Here is a 24,787-nt window from a genome sequence, read left to right as displayed (position 1 = left end):
GTGATGGGATTAGTAGTCCGAGACGAGATTAGTTTCATTCACTTAAAGGGATAAAAAAAAAATGTTTTCTTCTTTTTCTTTTTCTTTTTCTTTTTCTTACAGTGGTATTACTGGAGTCCGAGTTGAACCAAAACTGGACTCAAGAGGCTCACGTACGAGGGAAGCTAAAGAATATTACACTTATATTCTGTGTCTCTTCTGAACTCCGGAGATTAAAGAACATCATCTTTATCGGACGAATGCTATTTGTAAACAGCGCCCTGGCAGCCACTGGAGACACTCGTGGCGGTACCAGTCCGATAAGGGGCCGCGCAGTGGTATCAACGTACCGGCATTCACTGGAAACCTAGAATGCGCTGATGGGAAAGCGAACCAATAACGAGCGTCCACACTGCTCCTGGACGCTGTTGCCCTCGTCCCGGACAGCTCTCACGGTCCTTCCCGTCCATTCAGAGGCGACGCTATTTTGAGTATGGCCTTTTGTACTGCTGCCCTTAAAGCACCAGTTTGGGGGTATAATTACTAGGTCTAAATCCACAGACGTTCGTTTGCTGATCATTTTAAGGTAGGCAAGTTGTCTGCTGGAGGAGTCCTGACACCTTGGTAATAATCCCTCCTTTTCTCTTGTCCCTCGTCTTTGCGCCTCTGTTTTTAATTTTTGGCGTTCAATTTTTGTCATTTCCACTAAAATTTCCCACTCCCCAGAGGGAAGAAGATCTTTTCCATTTTTAAAATACCCCCCCCAATTCCTGTGATACTCATCAAATTCTGTTTTTTATTTTCTCTCCCTTGCTAGTTTATGAATTCCTATTAGGAATCATGTTTGCATCTTCCACAAACTCCTAGTACGATGCCTTGATGTTGCTATACAGCAAATATTTGTTAGTGAATCAATGAATGAATGGACATGTTTATGTCAGAAATAACCATGTACAGCTGATGATGACGATGATGCTGATGACGAAACCATTTTGTGAAAAACCCACAAAAAGACTTTCTCTTGCATAAGTTTCCATGGAGAAAATTAGGGACTTCACTGCTGGTTTAGATTAAGTTGTTTTTATCTAGTATATTAAATATTTAGCATTTAAGTATACTGGATCAGATTAAATGGAACCCTGGATTTTTGCTTTGCAAAATGAAGCTATAAAAGTCCCTAGCAAAGAGCAAGTATGCAAAAAATGAGAGCTTTTATTAAAGGGATATGGAGATTTTTATTTCCATTCAATGCGGTGAAATGGGTGTTTCTCCAGCAGGACTGTCCCTTTGCTTCATTAACGAATGACATTAACAAATATGGACTTTAATAGACTCTTCCTGGAAAAGTGTATTTAGTGGTTTTGTTTTTTTTTTTTTTTTTTTTTTGAGCAACGTGTCTCTCTATCCACATATTTACTCATAGATCTTAAGAAATCCAACCACTACACTGCGCTGAGGGTAGCCCCACTTCCACCACCTCCTGCACCACCTGAGCAGGACATTCCAGAAGGTCTCAGACTTTTAGAAATATACTTTGACTACTGTTTTGGCTTGCTCTGCATCGTGAGAAATAGCCTCACCAGTCCACCCCAAAGAACACTCAGACTCAGAAGTGCAGTTAAAGCAAAATTTATTAATGAGCTTGCAAGATCCAGTACCTGGTGAGCCCGCACACCCAGGTGGTCTACAGTGGGCTGTTTAGTAAGCAGGTCCCTCCCCCTCATTGGCTGAGTACTATGGGCATTACAACCTTCCCAGCATTTGCTTCATCTGTTTTGGCCACCAACATCCTGTTTGCTTAAGAACTTTCTAGAGAAGCCGGTGCTGTGGCATAGTGGGTAAAGCCACCACCTACAGTGCCAGCATCCCATAAGGGCACTGGTTTGAGTCCCGGCTGCTCCACTTCCAATCCAGCTCTCTGCTGTGGCCTGGGAAAGCAGTAAAAGATGGCCCAGGTCCTTAGGCCCCTACACCCATCTGGGAGACCCAGAAGAAGCTCCTGGCTCCTGGCTTCAGATCGGCACAGCTCCAGCTGTTGCGGCCAATTGGGGAGTGAACCAGCAGATGGAAGACCTCTTTCTCTCTCTCTCTCTTTTAAAGATTTTTAAAATTTTTTAAAAATATTTTATTTATTTATTTGAGAGATAGATTTACAGACAGTGAGAGAGAGACAGAGAGAAAGGTCTTCCTTCCGTTGGCTCACTTCCCATATGGCCGCCACGGCCGGAGCTACACCGATCCGAAACCAGGAGCCAGGAGCTTCTTCTGGGTCTCCCACGTGGGTGCAGGGGCCCAAGCACTTGGGCCATCCTCCACTTCTATCCCAGGCCACAGCAGAGAGTGGGATCGGAAGAGGAGCAGCTGGGACTTGAACCAGCATCCATAACAGATGCCGGCACCAAAGGCAGAGGATTAACCTACTGCGCCTCGGCACTGGCCCCACTCTCTCTCTCTCTCTCTGCCTCTCCTTCTCTCTCTGTATAACTCTGAATTTCAAGTAAAATAGATAAATCTTTAAAAAAAGAACTTTCTGGTGCATGTAACCTAGCTGTTAATACTAGCTAGCTACTTGTCTTCAAGCTGTTAAGCTAGTTAGATGTCTAGTTAGAGCTAAACACCTTTGAACATGAACCCAGGAGCTAGCGCTGTGGCCTAGCTGGGGAAGCTGCCACCTGCAATGCTGATTCAAATCCTGGCTGCTCCACTTCTGATCCAGCTCCCTACTAATAACCTGGAAAACAGTGGAATACGGCCCATATACTTGAGCCCCTGTCACCCATGTGGGAGACCTGGAAGAAGCTCCTGGCTCCAGGCTTTGGATCAGTCCAGATCTGGCCGTTGCAGCCATATGGTGAACCAGCATATAGAAGAGCTCTAACTCTGCCTTTCAAATAAATAAATAAATCTTTTTAAAAAAAAAAAAAGAAAAAAAGAAAATGAACCCAATGTTTACTTCTCACAGGCACTGTGGATGAAGATATGAATTCTCCCTGAAGTAACTGAGGTAAGCTGGCCTGTAAACATGGTATCAGGGTGGAAATCAGAGAAACAGACAGTCACTAGGAACCTTTTACAAAGGAGCATGGCTAATGTGTCAGGAGAAGTTACATCCCACACCAATTTTACATGTTATTTTTCATGTGATAATGCCCTGCTATTATCCCTGGGACACCAGCCTGGTCTTAGCTGGGGGCCTGTGTCTGCGCTTGTAGGAAAGAGAAAAGCAGTAGCTGTAAACTCAGTTGTGCAAGGTAAGAAATGGCCTGCGGATCCAAAGCAATGAACCAAGAAGGGCTTATGGCACATAGAACTATTCCAAAAACTTGAGAAACCTATGTTAGAATGTACTCCCTGTAGATCAAAGATTAAAGAGCAAACTTAATTGTTACTTTAATTAATTGAGCATATCAGAGACACTGTGCTATCCTTTCAGTTTGATCTCGCCCCCAATCATATTGATGTCCCGTATCTCCTTGCTCCATAAGAACTTCCAATGATATTGCAAAGTCTGTGACCCTCACTGGTCCATATTTCAAGCAATGCCCCCAACTTCTTTGCTTAAAGTGTAGTTATATCTACATCCTAAATTTGACATCAGCAGTGTTAACATGCCTCCCCCAAGCCAGTCCTACATTTCAACTTTCTCCTGAACCATCAAAGGGAACATTCTGCTATCATCTCTAACAAAATCTCTAAAACTGAACCTCCCAATGCCGTGATTAGCAATGCCATAGGCACTCATTCGCTTGTTTCACTGCCAGTGACATTCACACAATCCTTCATACTTGTGCCAAATACTCTGTTCTCTGTCCTGTTCTTGAAGGCTGAGATGCTTCCTCACGCCATCTCTGACCTTTGCAGTCCTACCCATCTCTCAACATACAGCTCAAATGCCTACTTTGGCCCTGAAGTCTTTCCTGATTCTTGCAACTGGATATGACCCTTCTTGACCCCAGCCTTGCCAGTACCAAGTTCTCAGCTTGCATAATTATATTTAATTAGAATATGTTTCATTGGATCAATTTCTATAAAGTAGAAATTGACGGTAGGTGACTGTCATTTTAAAGTATTTAGCATCTTGCCTCAGCTCTGCCTTTGAACACATACTTTTTTGCTCTACCATTTTGGATTCGGTTTTCTCAGGGTCAAAGCATGTTTTTAATGTATGTAACCTCCCATTCCACAAGTGGCATGTTCATCAACTTCATCACCAAAAGGTATATATGAGGTATCTAGAGGTGATTATAGTGTAAGACACAGAAAGAGCAAGTTAGCTCAATCACACTACCACCCTTTATTAAATTTGTAAAGAAAATATTGATGCAGTAGTGGGTGTTTAACCTAGCAGTTAAGATGCCTCATCCCGTGTTGGAGTACGTGGGTTCCATTCCTGGCTCCGCCATCTGATTCCAGGTTCTTCCTAATACAGACCCTGGGTGTATGGCGATGTTGATGGCTCAAATAACTGAGTTCCTTTCATGCACATGGAGACCAAGATTGAGTTGCAAACTCCTGGCTTAACTTTTGGTTTAAGCCCTGGACCAGACCTGGCCATTTTAAGCATCTTGGGATTGAACAGAGGGATGGAAGCTTTCTCTCTCTGTCTCTCAAATACATTAAGATTTAAAAAAAGAAAAGGAAAATAATGATGCCAAAAATAAATAACTCCATAAACATCCAGACTGTAATTTAGACTTTAAAAACAACCAAAAACACTTTCAGTTTTGACTGGCTTTTCTCCCCTTCATCATATGGGCATTATTGGACTCATTTGCTCCACCCAACTGGAAACATGCCCAACAGCAGTTGCTGAATTTTACTCACTGTCTGCCATTACCAATGATTTAACTGTGTTTCTCAATTCCAGTTCTGAAAACCCCTGAAAGTGCTCTGCTGCAGCTGAGATGGGCCTTTCTCATGCCAATTAAGTGTAGTCATAAGAAGCAGGATCATGCAAGAAAATGAGAGCTCCTTAAACAGGAGGGGCAAGGGAAATGGAGGCAGGGAGCTCGCAGGAAATGGGAGACAGTACAAGTATCAGAAAGGAAATAAAGCAGGGCAATGTGGTAGAATGTGGGACTTGGAGGGAATTCCTTTAGACTGGTGAGTGGTCATGGGCTCTCTGAGCTGAGACCTGAAGGTTGAGAAGCAAAACCTGCTACTATCGGGGAGAACGGTGGTCCAAGCAGATCAGACAGGCAGCAAGTGCAAAGGCCTTTAGCTAGGAATGAGGAACAGAAGTAGACTTTGTGTGATAAGATTGCAGCAACAGGGGGAACCCCTGGGGGTGAGGACAGAGAGGCACACGGGGACCAAGTGATATTAAGATCTTCTAGTCTACAGTGGGAAGGCCAGATTTTATATCTATGGAAACAGCAAGGCGTTGCAAGGTTGAGAGGCAGGGAGTGACCAGATGTGATTTATCTTGGCTGCTGTGTGAAGAATGGATTGTAGGGAGCAATACTGAGAGAGTGAGAGAGAGAGAGACAGACAGACAGACAGAGAGAGAGACAGAGAGAGAGAGATGGAGATGGAGAGATACATGGGTCTTGCTGATTAGTTGGATGGGAAGTAAAGAACTGGAAGGAATTAAGATGACTCCTACGATGTTGTTGCTTACTGAATGAGGAAGATTTTAAGAGGAACAAGTATAGGAAAAAATGTAAGTGTTCCATATTAGACATGTCAAAAATGAGATGAGGGGCCAACGTCATGGTTTACTTGGTTAATCCTCCGCCTGCAGCACAGGCATCCCATATGGGCGCTGGTTCTAGTCCCGGTTGCTCCTCTTCCAGTCCAGCTCTCTGCTGTGGCCCAGGAGGGCAGTGGAGGATGGCCCGAGTGTTTGGGCTCCTGCACCTGCATGGGAGACCAGGAGGAAGCACCTGGCTCCTGGCTTTGGATCGGTGTAGCTCCGGCCGTAGCGGCCATATAAGGAGTGAATCAATGGAAGGAAGACCTTTCTCTCTGTCTCTCTCTCTCTCTCTCTCTCACTGTCTATAATTCTACATGTCAAATAAAAAAAAGAAAGAAAAGAAAAAAGAAAAAAATGAGATTAATACATCTAGTGGGAAGGTGGATATATGAGTCTCCAGCTCAAAGGAAAGGCTGGAGATAAAAATATGGAAATCATGGCCAGTGTTGTGGTGAAGCAGGTAAAGACACCTACATGCTGGCATCCCACATGAGCTCAGGTTTGAGTCCTGGCTGCTCCATTCCAACCCAGCTCCCTGCTAGTCCACCTGGGGAAGCAGTGGAAGATGGCCCACATGCTTGAGACCCTGCACCCACGTGGGAGACCCGGAAGAAGCTCCTGGCTCCTGGCTTCAGTCTGGTCCAGCCCCGGCCGATGTGGCCATTTGAGGAGTAAACCAGTGAATGGAAGATTCTCATTCTCTCTCTCCCTCTCGCTCCCTCTCCCTCTCCCCCTCCCTCCCCCTACCTCTCTCCTATCTTTTTCTCTCTCTGTAACTCTACCTTTCAAATAAATTAAATAAATCTTAAAAAAAAAAGAATGTGGAAATTAGCAGCCAAGAGTTAATTGGATCACCTGCAAAATGTGTTACAGTGAGAAAAGAACAGGTCCTGGGGACCTTCAGCATTCAAGGGCTGAGTAAAGGAGAAGCAAAAAAGGAAGAGTGAGGAGGAGGCCAGATCTCCCTGGGACTCAGGGATATTATCTCACAAAAGCCAAGGTGCTGTGGCTTAACGGGTAAAGCCGCTGTTTGCAGTGCTGGCATCCCATATGGGTGCCAGTTCGAGTCCCAGCTGATCTACTTCCAATCCAGCTTCCTGCTAATGTGCCTGGGATAACAGCAGAAGATGACCCACAGGCATCAGTGTGGGTAGACCCAGAAGACGCACCAGGTTCGTAACTTCGGATTGGCCAGATTGGCTATTTGGGAAGAGAACTAGCGGATGGAGGACCCTCCTTTCTCTCTCTCTCTCTCTCTCTCTCTGCCTCTGCCTCTCACATAAATAAATAAATAAATCTTTTTAAAAAATAGAAAGGCAAGAGGGAAGGGTTGAAAAGAAGATATGGTTGGGCCAGCGCCGTGGCTCACTAGGCTAATCCTCCATCTGCGGCGCCAGCACACCGGGTTCTAGTCCTGGTCGGGGTGCTGGTTCTGTCCTGGTTACTTCTCTTCCAGTCCAGCTCTCTGCTGTGGCCCGGGAGGGCAGTGGAGGATGGCCCAGGTCCTTGGGCCCTGCACCCACATGGGAGACCAGGAGGAAGCACCTGGCTCCTGGCTTCGGATTGGCACAGCGCGCTGGACGTAGCGGCCATTAGGGGAGTGAACCAATGGAAGGAAGACCTTTCCCTCTGTCTCTCTCTCTCTCACTGTCGGACTCTGCCTTTAAAAAAAAAAGAAGAAGAAGAAGAAGAAAGAAAGAAAAGAAAAAAAAGAAGATATGGTTGATAATGTTGAATTTGGCCAAGAAGTCAAATGAGATAAAGCCACTGTAGGTTGAGCATCCCTAATCTGAAAATTTGAAATCTGAAATGGCTTGAGATCCAAAACTTTTTAAGTACTGACATGATGCCCAAAAAAGTATCCAATGGGATTTTAGATTTTTGGATTAGGGATACTCCATAGGTAAATCTATGCAAATATTCTACAATCCCCAAATCTCCAAAATCTGAAACATTCTGGCTCCAAGCAGTTCTGAAAAGGAGAACACTAAATTTGTGGTGTTAAATATATCCCAGTGTTTCTTAACTTCTTTTACAACTGTTTCCCACTGCGGGGCATTTTTAGGTTCCTCCTACCCCCTACTTGTCTATCCCTATGAAATGTTAATACCACACATATACCGTGTATCTGTTTATGATAGAACTTTGGAGGGATACAAACCACTGTAAAATCTTAAGGTTTTTTTGACGCCTTGAAAGCCAAATTTTACTTCCTTGTGAGTGATGTTGCCTGACTAATACTGCATGTCTTACCAATAATACAGATAATTTTTAACACTAACAAGAGTAGTTGTGGGGCCGGTGCTGTGACGTGGCAGGTAAAGCTACCACCTGCATCCCTTATGGGCACCGGTTTGAGTCTGGCTGCTCCACTTCCAGTCCGGCTCTCTGTTACAGCCTGGGAAAGCAGTAGACGATTGCCCAAGTCCTTGGGCCCTTGCACCCACTTGGGAGACCTAGAAGAAGCTCCTGGCTCCTGGCTTCGGATCGGCACAGCTCCAGCCGTTGTGGCCAACTGGGGAGTAAGTCAGTGGATGGAAGACCTTTCTCTCTCTCTCTCTCTCTCTCTCTCTCTCTTTCTCTCTCTCTGCCTCTCCTTCTTGCTCTGTATAACTCTGACTTTCAAATATATAAATAATTTAAAAAAAGAGTAGTTGTGGTAATGAAGCAGGGATTGAAGTCTGTGGCAGGTATTGTGGCACAGTGAGTTAAGCTGCTACCTATGACAATGGCATCCCACTAGTTTAAGTCCCTGCTGCTCTGCTTCTGATCCAGCTTCCTGCTAATGCCCCTGGGAAAGCAGCAGATGATGGCCAAGTATTTGTGCCTCTGCTACCCATGTGGGAGAAATGGATGAAGTTCCTGGCTCTTGACTGCCTTTCAAATATTTTTTAAATAATTAAAAAAAATAATTTTTAAAAAGCCAGTCTCTATTCACCTGAAGAATGCATTCAAAGTGAGGAATTGGAACAAAAAGTATAGATAAGTTATAGCATGTTGGTTAACAGAATTGCCTCTATAGCTGTGCAAGCTGCCTTTGTTCTTGAACCTTCCCCTAATTAACAAGGTAAACTATATTATTTCCTCAGCTCTAAAAGTGGAATAATAGTGACAACTACCTCATGAGGCTGTTGTGAGAGTTAAGGAAGTTAATGACATATGTAAAGTTTTTATAATTGTGCCTAGCACAAGTGTTCTGTACATACATGCTATTCTCATTCATAATATTAGCTGTGAAGGGGATGTGAAACTCAGGGCCTATAGCATATAGTTCAATATCCCAGGAGGTGAACTCGGAGTTAAGGGAGCATTAGTCAAGAAAGGCTAGAGATGTTTTATTGCTGATTAAATGGGACCAGTTGTAAGGGAGATACTGAGGGTAGCAGTTCTCTGTCTCTAAAGCAGCAAGAGGTCATGCCCAGAGCATGGAGGAAGGACGGCACTTGAGCAGAAGGGGGCACTTCTCTTTGGGTAGGCAGAAAAGGATAGCAATTATCATGTATCTGTTGCTGCCCTATAAGCACCCCCTGAGTGTAGCGGTGTAAAACAACAATCTCTCACGATTGTACAGGTTGGCTGGGCACAGTCAAGTGGCTCTGCTGGTCTCACCCAGCATTCCTGACCTGACTGAAGGAGGTTGCTATACTGGGGCCGGAGGATCTAACAAGACCTCATTTGTGTGCCTGTGGCCTCCATGCTGGCTCTCAACTAGGTCTGTCTTTCTGCATGGTCTTTCCTCATTCAGCTGTCAAGCTCAGACCACCTTACACCATGTGTATGGCCTCAAAAACATTTTAGGTGAAAGCTGTAAGCTCTGAGGAGCCCTGTTCCGGCACATCTGTTGTTTAAAGCAAATCACAAAATCAGGTTCAAGGAATGGGAAGATAGACTCCACTTGTTGATAACAGCAAGTGCAAAATGCTGCGGCCATGTTTTCCAGTCTCCCCTTCAGTTTCTCTGGGGTCACATAGACAGCTATAGGTCTGGTGAAAGCTGAAGCAGTTCCTTTACGGATAGCTTCAGTTTCCTCTATAAAGAAGAAACGTTCACCTGCTGTGAATGAGAGAAAGGAGTGGAAAGAGGGAAAGCAATGACTGTGTGTCTGAAAAGATTGCAGGTTTCAAATAATCCTGGGGCAGGATTAGAGAGATTGCTGGCAGGATAGAATCGCAAGACTTCTTGCCAATAGGTAGGGCTCACTTGCAGGTGCAGCCGTGTATTTCTATCAGTGCCCATCTGCCCTGTTGTGTGATTTTCATCACCAGCACTCAACAGCCCAGGTGGATGCTGGGCAAAGACAGATGTTGGATTCATTCAGGGTTGGGGCCTTGCCAGCTAGGTATGATGAAAAGAAAATGGAGCGAGAAAGTCGAGATTATTGGCTGGAGAGTGATTAAAAATGCCAGGCACTGACATTAAGCTGGGTAGGTAGAAATAAGGCCAATATTTATCCTTTGATAGTATAACACTAACCTAAATTTTAATGCACATTTTTGGAAGATAATTAAACAACTCTCAGTCCTTTCTTCCTTAGTATTCATAGCAAGACACTTTCATGAAATAGGCATTAAAGAAAAGACAGCTGAAAGGATAAAATAAACAATAGGTTTTAAGCGATTTCTCCTTTTCTTAGTAAGAGGTTCCCTTTTCTGTGATTATTAAGGGCATTCTGAAAATCTTTGATTTACTGTTGATTAGTTCTGCTCCCACAATCTGTAATAGTAAGGAGATATTGCCTTTTTTAAAAGTTTTATTTATTTATTTATTTATTTATTTATTTATTTATTTTTACAGGCAGAGTGGACAGTGAGAGAGAGAGAGAGAGACAGAGACAAAGGTCTTCCTTTTGCCGTTGGTTCACCCTCCAATGGCCGCCGCGGCCGGCGCACCGCGCTAATCCGAAGGCAGGAGCCAGGTGCTTATCCTGGTCTCCCATGGGGTGCAGGGCCCAAGCACTTGGGCCATCCTCCACTGCACTCCCTGGCCACAGCAGAGAGCTGGCCTGGAAGAGGGGCAACCGGGACAGAATCCGGCGCCCCGACCGGGACTAGAACCCGGTGTGCCGGCGCCACTAGGCGGAGGATTAGCCTATTGAGCTGCAGTGCCTGCTATTTATTTATTTATTTACAAGGCAGTACATCAGAGAGGAAGAAACATAGACAAAGGGGCCAGAGCTGTGGTGTAGCAGGTAAAGCATGCTGCCTGTAGTGTCAGCATCCCATATGGGAGCCAGTCCAAGTCCTCGCTGCTCCACTTCCCACCAAGTTTCCTGATAATGTGCCTGGGAAAGCAGCAGAGGATGGGCCAAGTGCTTGAGTCCTTGCACCCATGTGGGAGACCCAGAAGAAACTCCTGGCTCCTGGCTTGGGACCAATCCAGTCCCAGTCATTGCAGCCATTCGGAGAGTGAACCAGTGGATGGAAGATCTCTCTCTCTCTCTCTTTGTCTCTCCCTGTCTCTGTAACTCTGCCTTTCAAATAAAATAAATTTTTAAAAAATTAAAGAAATGGAGAAAAAGAGATAGATTGATCCATTGATCAATGGATCTTTCATCCACTGGTTCACTCCCCAAAAGGCTGTCACAGCCAGAGCTTGGCCAGGCTGAAACTAACAGCCAGGAATTCCATTTCAGGTCTCCCACATAGGTGAAGGAACCCAAGCACATGGGCCATCCTCTGCTGCTTTCCCAGGCACATTAGCAGAGAGCTGAATTGGAAGAGGAGTAGCCGGCTCTCAAACCAGTTCCCCCCGTCACAACTGCAGATTTGACCTGCTGTATCACAGTGCCCACCCTGAGAATTTACCTTCTTATATTGATATTCGGTACTGTAATCTTGTTCTTTTTTCCCTTCGGTGGACACCTTTTTGTATAGATGCATTGGCTTTCTATTTTTTAGTTCAAAACATATTTTCCTACATGAGAGTATAAAAGTCATTGATAGGAACACAGTTCAGGTTCAGGTTCAGTTTCTCATGGCTTCTCTGACCTCCTGTTCTAATAAGTTTCACCTCCTGTTTAGCTGGACTATATTACTCAGGCCCAAATACCAGGAAAGCCACGTCTTTTCTGGCTGGTTCCAGCACAAATGTGGATCGCTCCCGTGAGCCACGTAGCTCCCTTTCTATTGCACACAAACACTTCAGGTCACCCCTGCAACCACCTGATACTTGACACCTGGGGCTATTTCTTTCCATGTAATCCCATGCTCAGAACCTCTTGAACCCTTTCTTTCTTAGTAGCCCTCCCTCTACCCCCACACACCAAGGTCAAGTTCCATCAGATATTGTCCTTCTTGCTTTGACAGCCTACATCCTGTTTAATTATTAAAATGCTGTTTTGTTTCCATCATTCCTCTGCTCAGAAACATTCAACGACTCTACATGATCGTCTATTGCCTACAGCATAAAGCTCAAACTCCTGCATCTAATATTCTCCATCCTGGATTTACTTCAGTCTGAGGTATGAAAATACTTTGAGGGCAGCTTGCAATAGAAATGTTAGAATTAGATTAAAATAATTACTTCCACATGACTAAGTTTTCCACAATCAGAGCTCTTCTGTTATCTCCAATGTGGTGTCTAGCCAGTTTCGCATAAACTGCCTCCTGTTCAAGGAAACGCTTATCAACTTTGGCTGTCCGTTTGAATTATCTGAGGAATCAACCCAGCCATTCTTTTGCCTCCTACTTCTTAATTTTAAAAATATTTTATTGACAAAGATTGTAAACATTCAAGGTGTATAGTGTTGACTTGATGTATGTACACATTGTACTGTGATCACTACAATCAACTTAATAACACATTCCTCACATCAGTACTGTACTGCAGAGCTTCAGGACTTGTTCTTCTTATAACTGAAAGTTTGTACCCTTTGATCAACATCTTCCTATTTTCCCTACCCTTACCCACAGCCCCTGGCAACCACTGATCTATTCTCTGTTTCTGTGAACTGGATGTTTCTAGATTCCACATATATGTGAGCTCATATAGTATTTATCTGTGCCTGGTTTATTTCACTTAATATGAGGGTACTTTAAAAAGTTCACAGAACAAGGAATTAAAAGTCACATTTATTTAGCGGCAAAAAAATTTTGAAATCCATGCATAATTTTTCATAATACACATTTTCCATGAGATTTTCGGGAACCTTCAAATGCATGAATTTAATTTTTTTCCTGATTTTTAAAAAGATTATATGTATTTATTTGAGAGGCAGAGTTACAGACAGAAAGAGGGAGAGACAGAGAGAAAAGTCTTCCACTCGCTGGTTCACTCCCCAAAATCGCCACTTCAGCTAAAGCTGAGCCAATCTAAAGCCAGGAGCCAGGAGTTTTCTCTGGGTCTCCCATGAAGGTTCTGGGCCCAAGCACTTGGGCCATCTTCCACTGCTTTCCCACGCCTTAAGCACAGAGCTGGATTGGAAGAGCTGGATTAGAAGTGAAGCAGCCTGGTCTTGAACCAGCACCCATATGGGATGCCAGTGTTGCAGTGGTGGCTTAACCTACTATGCCGCACTGCTGGCCCAATAAAATTGTCTTTTAATTCCACTTTCCACAAACTTTTTGAATGTCCTCCAGCTTCATCTGTGTTGTCACGAAGGGTGAAACTTCCTTTTAATGACTGAATAATATTCCAGTGTGTGTATGTGTGTGTGTGTGTGTACTTCAAAAAGTTCATGGAAATTTACATTCTGCAAAAACTATGCATGGATTTCAAAAATGTTTTGCACTGATGGCCGGCGCCGCGGCTCACTAGGCTAATCCTCCGCCTAGCGGCGCCGGCACACCGGGTTCTAGTCCCGGTCGGGGCGCCGGATTCTGTCCCGCTTGCCCCTCTTCCAGGCCAGCCCTCTGCTGTGGCCAGGGAGTGCAGTGGAGGATGGCCCAGGTGCTTGGGCCCTGCACCCCATGGGAGACCAGGATAAGCACCTGGCTCCTGCCTTCGGATTAGCGCGGTGCGCCGGCCGCGGCGGCCATTGGAGGGTGAACCAACGGCAAAAGGAAGACCTTTCTCTCTGTCTCTTTCTCTCACTGTCCACTCTGCCTGTCAAAAATAAAAAAAAATTAAAAAAAAATGTTTTGCACTGAAATGAACTTAGTCTTTTAATTTCATTTTTTCCACAAACTTTTTTTTAGTCTGTTCATCCATCAAGCTCTTTCCATATTGTGGCTTTTGAACATGAACATGGGAAGTAGATATTTTTTGAGACACTTATACATGCTGGCTCATATGGTAGTTCTATTTTTACTTTTTGAGGAATCTCTATATTATTTTTCCATTATAGATATACCAATTTACATTCATACCAACAGTGTTCAAGTGTTCCTTTTTCACCACACCTTCACCAACATTTGTTATCTTTTGTCTTTTTGATAATAGGTACCCTAACAGGTGTGAGGTGATATCTCATGATTTTCATTTCCATTTCTCTGAGGACTGATGATGTTGAGCATCTTTTTATATATCTTCTTTGGAAAAATGCCTGTTTGACTTGTCATTTCTCTATTTTTCCTTCATTGGCTATGTTTTTGGCTCACATCTGAAAAATTATTACCAAGACCAATATCAAGGAGGTTTCTCCCTATTTTTTCTTCTGGGAGTTCTACAGTTTCAGACCTTACAAAATCAACATGCAAATATTAGCTGTGTTTTTATATGCTAGCAATGAACTATCCAAAAAAGAAGTTAGGAAAGTAATCCCTTTTACAGTTATATCTAAAAGAATAAAACAATTAGAAATAAATTTAATCAAGGAGGTAAAAGACTTGTACACTGAAAACCATAAAACATTAATGAAAGAAATTGAAGAAAATACACGGGATAGCTTTCTATGGATTAGAAGAATTAATATTGTTTAAATGTCCATACTACTCAAAGCAATATTCAGATTTGATGCAATCTCTACCAAAATTCCAATGATATTTTTCACAAATAATAAACAATCTTGGGCTGGCATTTGTGGCACAGTGGATTGAGCTGCCACTTGTGATGCCAGCATCCTATACCAGAGCACCAGTTCAAATCCTAGCTACTCTGCTTCTGATCCAGCTTCCTCATAATGTGCCTAGGAAGGCAGTAGATGATGGCCCAAGTACATGGGTGCCTGCCACCCATGTTTCTAGCTCCTGGCTTCAATCTGGCCTAGCCTGGGGCCATTTGGAGAGTGAACCGTAGATGGAAGACCTCTGTCTCTGTCAATGTCTCACTCTCTCTCTCTCTGTCACCTCTGCCTTTTAAGTAAATAAATAAATAAATAAATAATTCTTTTATGAAAGCCTAAAATTCATATGGAATCACAAAAGATCCCAAATAGCCACAGAAATCTTAATAAAAAACCCAAAAATGATAGTGTCAAACTCCCCAATTTCCATCAATTTTACAAAGCTATGATAATCAAAACAGTATGGTGCTAGCATAAAAACACAGATAAACTATTGCAACAGAATAGAGAGCTGAGAAATAAAGCCACACATATGCGGTCAAATAATCTTTGACAGAGCACAAAGAATAGAGTTAGGAAAAGGAAGTCTTCAATAAGTAGTGTTGAGGAAACTGCATAATCACATGCAAAAGAATGAAATTGGATTCTTTCATCATGCACAGAAATTGACTAGAAGTGGATTAAAGACTTAACAGTAAGGTCTGAAACCAGCAATCCCTATTTAATTGAACTGGTTCAGTTAAAACCAGTTCAATTCCAACTGACATTGGGATTTCTAAAGTCCTCAAGTGATTCTAATGTGCATATTTAAAGAGCTTTATTTTTTAAACCATTTCATCCTGAAAACAAACATTCAGCAATGCAGCAGCTTTTCCCCTTGAAATTTGTGGGATTCTGTGCAAGCTACAAAAACTTACTTGGCTTTATTTTCTTGTTAAGTAGGCATAGTGCCCAGATGGCAGGGTTGCTGGGAAGGCTAGAGAAATCCTATTTACAGAGTTCAGTGGAGGTTTTGGTATTCAGTAGATGTTCAGCAAGTTGTACATAATAATAGTAATAATAATAATAATAATAGTACTTCCCTGGAAGAGTTTTAACTAGTCCAGCTTAGTGCCTTTAAAGCTTATGATGTCTCTTGATATAAGCAATAAGCATTCATAAAAAATGATGCCAATGAAAGCCATGTATTTACAGACCTGGTTTTCTAAATTGCATGATAATTTCATGCCTTGAGTTTTTTTTCCCTCTTGAGTCTCCCAGGCCTGTATTTCTAGCATTATGTTCTTATCTCCAGTTTTCCCATTCTCATCCCAGTTCATTGTGATCTCTTTCAGATATGAAGTCTTTCATATTTAAAGAGGTCATTTCAGCAAGGCACATGTAAGTTTCTTACCCAGAAGTCATTTGTCCTCCCACTCACCCTCTGCTCTATGCCCATTCCATTCATCCTCTTGTGTTGCATTCTATGCCCCACTGGCTGCTCTGAAACAGCCCACATAGTGTCTGGAACATAGTGGAACCTCATAAATGTTTACTCCCTTTTCCATTGACATTGAGTTTCACATGAAGTTGTTCATCCCTGTCGATTCTCTTAGTAGAATGAATATGCTTTCATTGTAAACTCTTAAGATAGTTGGTACCTAGATATCTACAGATATGTAGATCTCCAGATATGTGGGGTGGGTCATCCACTAGACAACTGGCCATAAGGACTCAGTGGAATATGGAAGCAGCCCTTCATCTGTGGTGAGTTGGTGACTGGTGTTCGAGAGACATTGGGGAGTTATCATTGAGGGGACTGAAGACTTGGATAGGTGCTGGATATTACTGATACACTGAAGAGAGATAATGACAGGTTCAGGTCAGTTAATAAAAAATGGAAAGTGGATTGTGAGAGTCTGTGGGCACATTTGTCAGCACCTCACCTGCAGCTGGAAGACAGACCAAGCTGAAGAGCAGGCACACGTGAAACTTGAACTACAACAAAGAACCACAGTAATGGCTTTTATGCTCAGTCAAGGCAGATCTCCCAGGCTAATGGCCAAGCCCTGTAGGGAAATAGAGGGACCCTGAACATATACCATTGCTGGGTAAATACAGCATTTGGATCCAATATTGCTCTGACCAATACACCTGCAGAAGTGATCCACTCTTTTTTTTTTTTTTTTAAGATTTGTTTCATTTATTTGAAAGACAGAGTTAGAGAGAGAGGTAGAGACAGAGAGAGAGGTCTTCCATCTGCTGGTTCACTCCCCAGATGGCCGCAATGGCTGGAGCTGTGCCGATCGGAAGCCAGGAGCCAGGAGCTTCTTCCGGGTCCCCCATGTGGGTGCAGGGTCCCAAGGACTTGGGCCATCTTCCACTGCTATCCCAGGCCACAGCAGAAAGCTGGATTGGAATAGGAGCAGCCGGGACTAGGACCGGTGCCCATATGGGATGCCGGTGCCTCGTGCCAGGGCTTTAACCCATTGCACCACAGCGCCGGCCACTCCCCCTTCTTGTTAGAAGATAATGCCCTCCTTCCTGTCCGAAGCAGGAATCACCAATAAAGAAGACCTTTTAAGACTGTTTTCTCTCCTCCCTTCTCCTTCTTTTGGACAGTAGACCAAAACTGGGGTTCCATTTCCCCTTGTTTCAGTTGAGATAGTGCTTGCTTTGTTAAGACTGAAAAGGGACGGCGCCGGCACACCGGGTTCTAGTCCCGGTGGGGCGCCGGATTCTGTCCCGGTTGCCCCTCTTCCAGGCCAGCTCTCTGCTATGGCCAGGGAGTGCAGTGGAGGATGGCCCAGGTGCTTGGGCCCTGCACCCCATGGGAGACCAGGAAAAGCACCTGGATCCTGGCTCCTGCCATCGGATCAGCGCGGTGCGCCGGCTGCAGCGGCGGCCATTGGAGGGTGAACCAACGGCAAAGGAAGACCTTTCTCTCTCTGTCTCTCTCTCACTGTCCACTCTGCCTGTCCAAAAAAAAAAAAAAAAAAAAAAAAAGACTGAAAAGGGATTACAAGCCAAAATGTTATTGTACTTGGATAATTTGTACCAGAAAAGCCAAATAGAATGTCTGGGAGGCAATCAAGAAGGTGTTAGACTAAAGCTAGTAGAATATAAAGCTGAGTAAGGGAGAACTCATTGGTATGAGACTTTGCTCCCATGGTGTAGTATTTAATTCCACAGAGAGTATCTCGGGGATATTTCTAATATGCTGCAAGCCAGCTTTCAGAATCTTGGAAAAATCAATGGCATGCATTAAATGAAGTAGAGAGGCCAGAATTGCCATCGCAGGATGTGGAGGAAGGGATCAAAAGACTCATGCAAATAGACATGTGAGAATGGCTCTGCCATGTTAGACCAGACAGTCCACCAAGGGTTACTTTCCTCAAGAGGTTCCAAGGAAACTGAGGAAGTGAGAAAAGCACAGGTGAAAGGGGTATCAGCATCAATGAGAAGTTGTTTTCTGTAATGGAGGCTGATAATAAGAGATGCTGTTAGAGAACTAGGCTTCCTGGTAGCAAAAGGGATTGGAGTACATGAGAATAGCAGAGGCCAGGTGACAGCACCTAGTCCATCAGAAGGATTTAACACTTAATTATTGTAATGGCCAATCAAATCAGAATATCAGCCAAGGGGACCAAACTTTGGAGACCTATGGGGAGAAGTAACAAAATAGGGTGCTCCTAGGAACAAGACAGATGAGCAGCCAAAAGAATGGTTCTAAATGTATATAAATAGAATTCATAATGAATCATGAATTAGCAGAAGGCTGAGGTCAGGCACCCAAATGGAAAGACATAATCTCCTTCCAGTTTTCAGATCTGAGTCATTTCCCAGACTCAAAACCAACTTACTGATAGAGAAATTGCATTCTTATGATGAATAACCAAATGAGAGTCAGGTAATAACTGATTTTCTGGCCCAGCAGGTCCACCTAAAGCAAAGCAGATTCACTGAGTCCATGAACCCAACCAGTGGTTACCTTTATGGAGAATAGAAATATTGAGTAGTTGAAAGGATCCTCGTGTTGGTTCCTTGAACTATGGAGCAAGAGCTTTGTAGGAAACTCCAAATAGAAGTCTTCGTGGCCGGCGCTGCAGCTCACTAGGCTAATCCTCCGCCTTGCAGCGCCGGCACACCGGGTTCTAGTCCCGGTCGGGGCGCCGGATTCTTTCCCGGTTGCCCTTCTTCCAGGCCAGCTCTCTGCTGTGGCCAGGGAGTGCAGTGGAGGATGGCCCAAGTACTTGGGCCCTGCACCCCATGGGAGACCAGGATAAGTACCTGGCTCCTGCCATCGGATCAGTGCGGTGCGCCGGCTGTGGCAGCCTATGGCGGGTGAACCAACAGCAAAAGGAAGACCTTTTTCTCTGCTCTCTCTCTCACTGTCCATTCTGCCTGTCAAAAAAAAAAAAAAAAAAAAAAAAAAAGAGAAGTTTTCGCCACTTCCCTTCTTGGGGCCAGCATTGTAGCACCACTGCCTGCAATGCTAGCAACACATGTAAACGCCAGACTCACCTGGAAGGAATTTTTGGCTCCTGGCTTTGGCCTTGTTTAGCCCTGTTGTGGCTATTTGAGGAGTGAACCAGCAGATGGAAGATCTAAATCAATATTTTCCTCTCTCTCCTTCTTTCTCTTTCCCTCATCCTGTAACTGCCTTTCAAATGAATAAACAAATCTTAAAGAAAAGAAATTGCACCTCTCCCACCAAGACAGACAATAAAAACTTTATAATAGTCCAGGAGAATGGCAGAGATTAGCACCATAATCAAAGACACAGAATGCAGGTCTGGAATTCCTACATAACCCTACTTAATTCACCAATCTGACTTCAGCAAAAACTGGGTGGATCATGCTGATGTCAGAAGAAGATTACCATGAACTTAACCAAATATTGGCCTCATTAAAGCTGCTGCATTACATTTGGTGTCTTTACTAGAACATAATAGAACAGTCATGGTACGTGTATGATGCTATTGGTTTTCTATATTCACCAGGAAGGAATATCAGAGCTATTTGCATTCACAAGGCATGGACATGGTATACCCTAACCCCAGGGCAATTTTAACTATTCTGCTCTGCATCACAACATAGTCCAAAGGATCTTGTGTAACCTGGACATCCAGATGAACAGTGTGCTGGTCTGCCATGTTAATTAGATCTTACGATCAAGAAGTGGTAAGTACTCTGCATGCCTTGGTAAGATAAATCTCCAGGAGGTGGGAGATAAAGCTTATGAAGGTTCAAGGGTCTGACATATATCAGTGAATTTCTTAGGAGTTTGGTGGCCTGGTGTGTGTTGAAACATCCCCTCCGAAGTATAAGACAAGTTCTTGCACCACACATCCCTACCACTAAGAAAAAAATCAGACCGCTGGGTATGCCTCTTGGGTTTTAGGGGCAGCATATTCAATGTCCTTGGCAATACATTTATCAGGTGACTTGGAAAGCTGCAGGCTTTAAATGAGGGCCAGGGAAAAAAGGACTCTATAGTAATTAGATCCTGTGGTACAAGCAGCCCTGCCACTTAAGCCATGTGAGTCTGCAGATCTCATGGTACTAGAGAAAGATGCCACATCGTGCTTCTGGCAAGCTCCAATAGGCAGGGTTCTGGAGTAAGGCCATTCCACCTGCTGAAGGAAACTATACACCATTTGAAAAAGAGTTCCTGTCATGATACTCAGCCCTGGTAGAAACTGAGTATCAAGCCATGTGTCATAGAAACCAGGTGATCATAAGTTGGGTTCTGCTGCCTTATTGTGTCATAAGATCAGGCAGGTGCAACAACAGTCCACTGTGAGGGACAATATGCCAAAAATTAGGCTCCAGCAGGCCCAGAGAGCATAGGAGGGCTGAAGGAACAGGTGGCTTTGACCCTCATGTCACCTATCACTGTTGTACCAATGCATCTCCCTCAACTGCCAAGTACGGCCACAGGGACGTTCCTCATTACCTGTTGAAAAAGAAGAAAAAATGGGGCTGGTGCTGTGGCTCAGCAGATTAACGCCCTGGCCTGAAGCACCAGCATTCCATAAGGGTGCCAGTTCTAGTCCTGGCTGCTTCTCTTCAATCCAACTCTCTGCTATGGCCTGGGATAGCAGTGGAAGATGGCCCAAGTCCTTGGGACCCTGCACCCATGTGGGAGACCTAGAAGAAGATCCTGGCTCCTGGCTCCTGGCTTCAGATCGTCGCAGCTCCAGCTGTTGCAGCCATCTGGGGAGTGAACCAGCAGATGGAAGACATCTCTCTATCTCTACTTCTCTCTGTAACTCTGACTTTCAAATAAATAAAATAAATCTTTAAAAAAAGAAAAAGAAGAAAAAATAATCCAAGTTTAGTTAATAGATGGGTCACTTTGTTATGGCTGTGAACTGAAAATGTCTATAGCTGCACTTTTGAACCCAATCCCAGGGGTGATGGCAGTGATGAGATTGGAGAAGGGACATTTTCCCAGTAGGCAGAGCTTCAGGAAGTCCTTTAGTCATTGATTTTGAAGACAGAAATGGCTAGGGTGAGGGTATACTCATGGGAAGTGACAAATGCTAGCCTTCTTTGTTGGTCAGGTATCTAGAGCAAGAAATATAGGAGGGCTGGCACTGTGACATAGTAGGTTAAGCCTCCACCTGTGGGGTTGGCATCCCATATGGGCGCCTGCTTGAGCCCCGGCTGATCTGCTTCTGATCTAGCTCCATGCTAATCATCTGGGAAAGCAGCAGAAGATGGCCCAAATCCTTGGGCCCTTGTACCCATGTAGGAGACCAGGAAGAAGCTCTTGGCTCCTGGCTTTGGATCAACCCAGTTTTGGCCATGAAGCCATTCATGGAGTGAAACAGCAGATAGAAGACATCTCTCTCTCTCTCTCTCTCTCCTTTCCTCTGTCTGTAACTCTCAAATAAGTAAATAAATCTTTAAAAAAAAAGAAATGTAGGAAAAGGCTGTAAAATGGGCAGATGGATAGACCTCTAGGGGAAGTGCACATATTGGAATGACTTTTCATAACACATATTGCTCATCAGAGTTTCCACAGCAGAAGAGTCATTAACCAACCAAGTATATAGGATGACTAGGCCAGCAAACATCAGGCTGCTTATGTCTATGGCACCAAAGTTCTTTCACAATGGACTTATGGGTGGGATAGCTGTGGTGGCAGAAATGGAGACTATGAATGGGCCTAACTTTTTGGACTCTCTCCAAAGCTGATCTAGCTACAGCTGCTATTGAATGTCTGACCTGTCAGCAGCAAAGACAACACTGAGCTCTCAGGGAGGTCAAACAGTCACTGGATTGCACTGGGCCCTTTCCAATTTGAAAAGAATAACATTTTATCATGACCTTTCTTTTGTTTGATTTATTTATTTGAAAGGAGAGAGACAGACAGACAGACAGAGAGAAATCTTATACCTGTTAGTTCATACCCCAAAAGCCTACAACAGCCAAGGCTGAAGCCAGAAGCCAGGAACTCAATCCAGGTCTTCCATGTGGGTGGTAGAGACTGAAGTTCTTGGGCCATTATCTACTGCCTCTCAGGCACATTAGCAGGAAGCTGGATTGGGAGCTCAGGGTCTCGGTGACTGGTTTTGGTGTGTATATGTTCTGAGTATTAGCTTGCCTTCCTGCCTCATGTGCTTCAGCCATCACCAACATGCAACGACTCAGAGAACAACTAATATTCTGACACCACTTTCACATAACACTGCTTCAGACCAAGGAACTCACTTTACAGCAAGAAGATATGAGGGTGGCACTTGTCCAGAGGACCCATTGGTCACACTAGGTACCACACCATTTGGAAGTTATCAACTTGATGGAGCGGAGCAATGGCTTGTTGAAAGCACAGCTAAGACTCCACATTGGAATAATGTGTTTGGAACATTATCCTTTAGGATAGCCTTTAGGATGCAATATACTCCTTAAACCAGTGGCTGTTAGATAAGGATGTATGAAGTTATATGAGGAAAATGAGATTAAAAGATGAATTTATTTTGGTGCACTAACATTGAATCCATGCATAGCTTTCCCATAATAAACATTTTCCATAAACTTATTAAAGTACCTTTTTATGGTACTGTGTCTCCAGTAGATAGACAACATGAATCCACAGATGAGGCAAAAGTGAGTGGCCCACTCAGCATTACTCCCAGAGACCCATTTGAAGAATTTGTGTTTCTTGTCCCTGTAACTGGAGACTCTACTAGGATAGAGGTTCTGCTACTCAGAGGTGGGATCTTTCCATCAGAGGACACAGTAAGAGCTCCCTAAACTTAACACAAGGGCTGCTCTAAGGTCACTGGGGCTCCTAATGCAAGCAATCATCAGGAGGTGGACACGGCTGATACAGAAGAGAACAGACAAGACTATAGTGGTTACTCAGGAGATCCACTAGGGACATTTCTTGGTATTTCCAAGCCTAGTCATAATTGCAAATGGCCAAGTACCGAAACCACAGCCTGATAAGAGCATGATAACTGGGGTCTTAAACCTCTTACAGATGAGTTTCTGGTTCAATCCATCAATCAGGCTACCTACGCCAGCAGGAGTGCTCGCTGAGGTGGTAGGGAATATAAAAGGGGAGGGGGTGGATGATGGAGACAGTGAGCATCAGTTACGGCCTTGGAGTCAGCTATAGAAGCAGAGATTGTAGTTGGTTCCATTGTCCTCTTGCAAAAATGTATACAAAATTGTGACTAATAAGAATTCTGGGGCCCAGCACTGTGGCATAGATTAAACCTTTGCCTAAAGTACCAGCATCCTTTATGGGTACCAGTTCAGGTCCTGGCTGCTCCACTTTCTATCCAGCTCCCCAGAAAAGCAGTGGAAGATGGTCCAAGTGCTTGGGCCCCTGAACCCACGTGGGAGACCCAGAAGAAGTTCCTGGCTCCTGGCTTAGATCTGGCCCAGCCTTGGCTGTTGCAGCCATTTGGGGAGTGAACCATCGGATAGAAGATCTCTCTCTCTCTCTCTCTCTCTCTCTCTCTTTCTCTCTCTGTCTTTCAAATGAATAAGTAAAAAATAAATCTTTTATTAAGAATTCTGGGCCGGCACCGCGGCTCACTAGGCTAATCTTCCGCCTGTGGCGCTGGTACCCTGGGTTCTAGTCCCGGTTAGGGCGCCAGTTCTGTCCTGGTTGCTCCTCTTCCAGTCCAGCTCTCTGCTGTGGCCCGGGAGTGCAGTGGAGGATAGGCCAGGTCCTTGGGCCCTGCACCCATGTGGGAGACCAGGAGGAAGCACCTGGTTCCTGGCTTCAGAATGGTGCAGCGCACCGGCTGCAACATGCCGGCCATAGCGGCCACTTGGAGGGTGAACCAACGGAAAAGGAAGACCTTTCTCTCTGTCTCTCTCACTGTCTAACTCTGCCTGTCCAAAAAAATAAAAAAATTCTGGACACAATTAATGTATTATATGCCATATGAAGAACTACAGAGAGAAATTCATAGGCTTCAAACCTAAAAAAAAAAGAGGAAATAGAAATGCTAATTACCCAATTTGATCTGTTTAAACTGTAGACATCTGTTGAAATATTGCAATGTATTCCATAAAAAGATACGGAGCCGGCACTGTGGCGCAGCGGGTTAATGCTCTGGCCTGAAGCACCAGCATCCCATATGGGCACTGGTTCTAGTCCTGGCTGCTCCTCTTCCAATCCAGCTCTCTGCTATGGGATGGGAAAGCAGTAGAAGATGGCCCAATTGCTTGGGCCCTGCACCCATGTGGGAGACCTGGAAGAAGCTCCTGTCTCCTGGCTTCAGATCGGCGCAGCTCCAGCTGTTGCAGCCATCTGGGGAGTGAACCAGTGGATGGAAGACCTCTCTCTGTGTCTCTACCTCTCTCTGTAACTCTGTCTTTCAAATAAATAAAATAAATCTTTAAAAAAAAGATACAAGGAGCCGGCGCCGTGGCTCAATAGGCTAATCCTCCACCTTGCGGCGCCGGCACACCGGGTTCTAGTCCCGGTTGGGGCGCCGGATTCTGTCCCGGTTGCCCCTCTTCCAGGCCAGCTCTCTGCTATGGCCAGGGAGTGCAGTGGAGGATGGCCCAGGTGCTTGGGCCCTGCACCCCATGGGAGACCAGGAAAAGCACCTGGCTCCTGGCTCCTGCCAGGATCAGCGCGGTGCGCCGGCTGCAGCGGCGGCCATTGGAGGGTGAACCAGCGGCAAAGGAAGATCTTTCTCTCTCTGTCTCTCTCTCTC

The 24,787-nt window shown here is 44.5% G+C and overlaps 1 non-coding gene across 1 annotated transcript; it reads left to right on the top strand.

Moving 5' to 3' along the window:
* Window positions 1-15: 15 nt before the first annotated feature.
* On the top strand, window positions 16-19,780 carry LOC108177011 (uncharacterized). Its single transcript, XR_016213418.1, has 5 exons — window positions 16-565; window positions 2,942-2,983; window positions 12,037-12,134; window positions 15,950-15,995; window positions 19,598-19,780. It is a non-coding gene; the product is annotated as an uncharacterized LOC108177011 (transcript).
* The last annotated feature ends 5,007 nt before the right edge of the window (window positions 19,781-24,787 follow it).

The sequence above is a fragment of the Oryctolagus cuniculus genome, chromosome 9, assembly GCF_051225735.1.
Source record: "Oryctolagus cuniculus isolate XC-2025 breed Fujian yellow rabbit chromosome 9, ASM5122573v1, whole genome shotgun sequence".
Classification (NCBI taxonomy): Eukaryota; Metazoa; Chordata; class Mammalia; order Lagomorpha; family Leporidae; genus Oryctolagus; species Oryctolagus cuniculus.
This window is presented reverse-complemented; position numbering and strand designations above follow the sequence as displayed.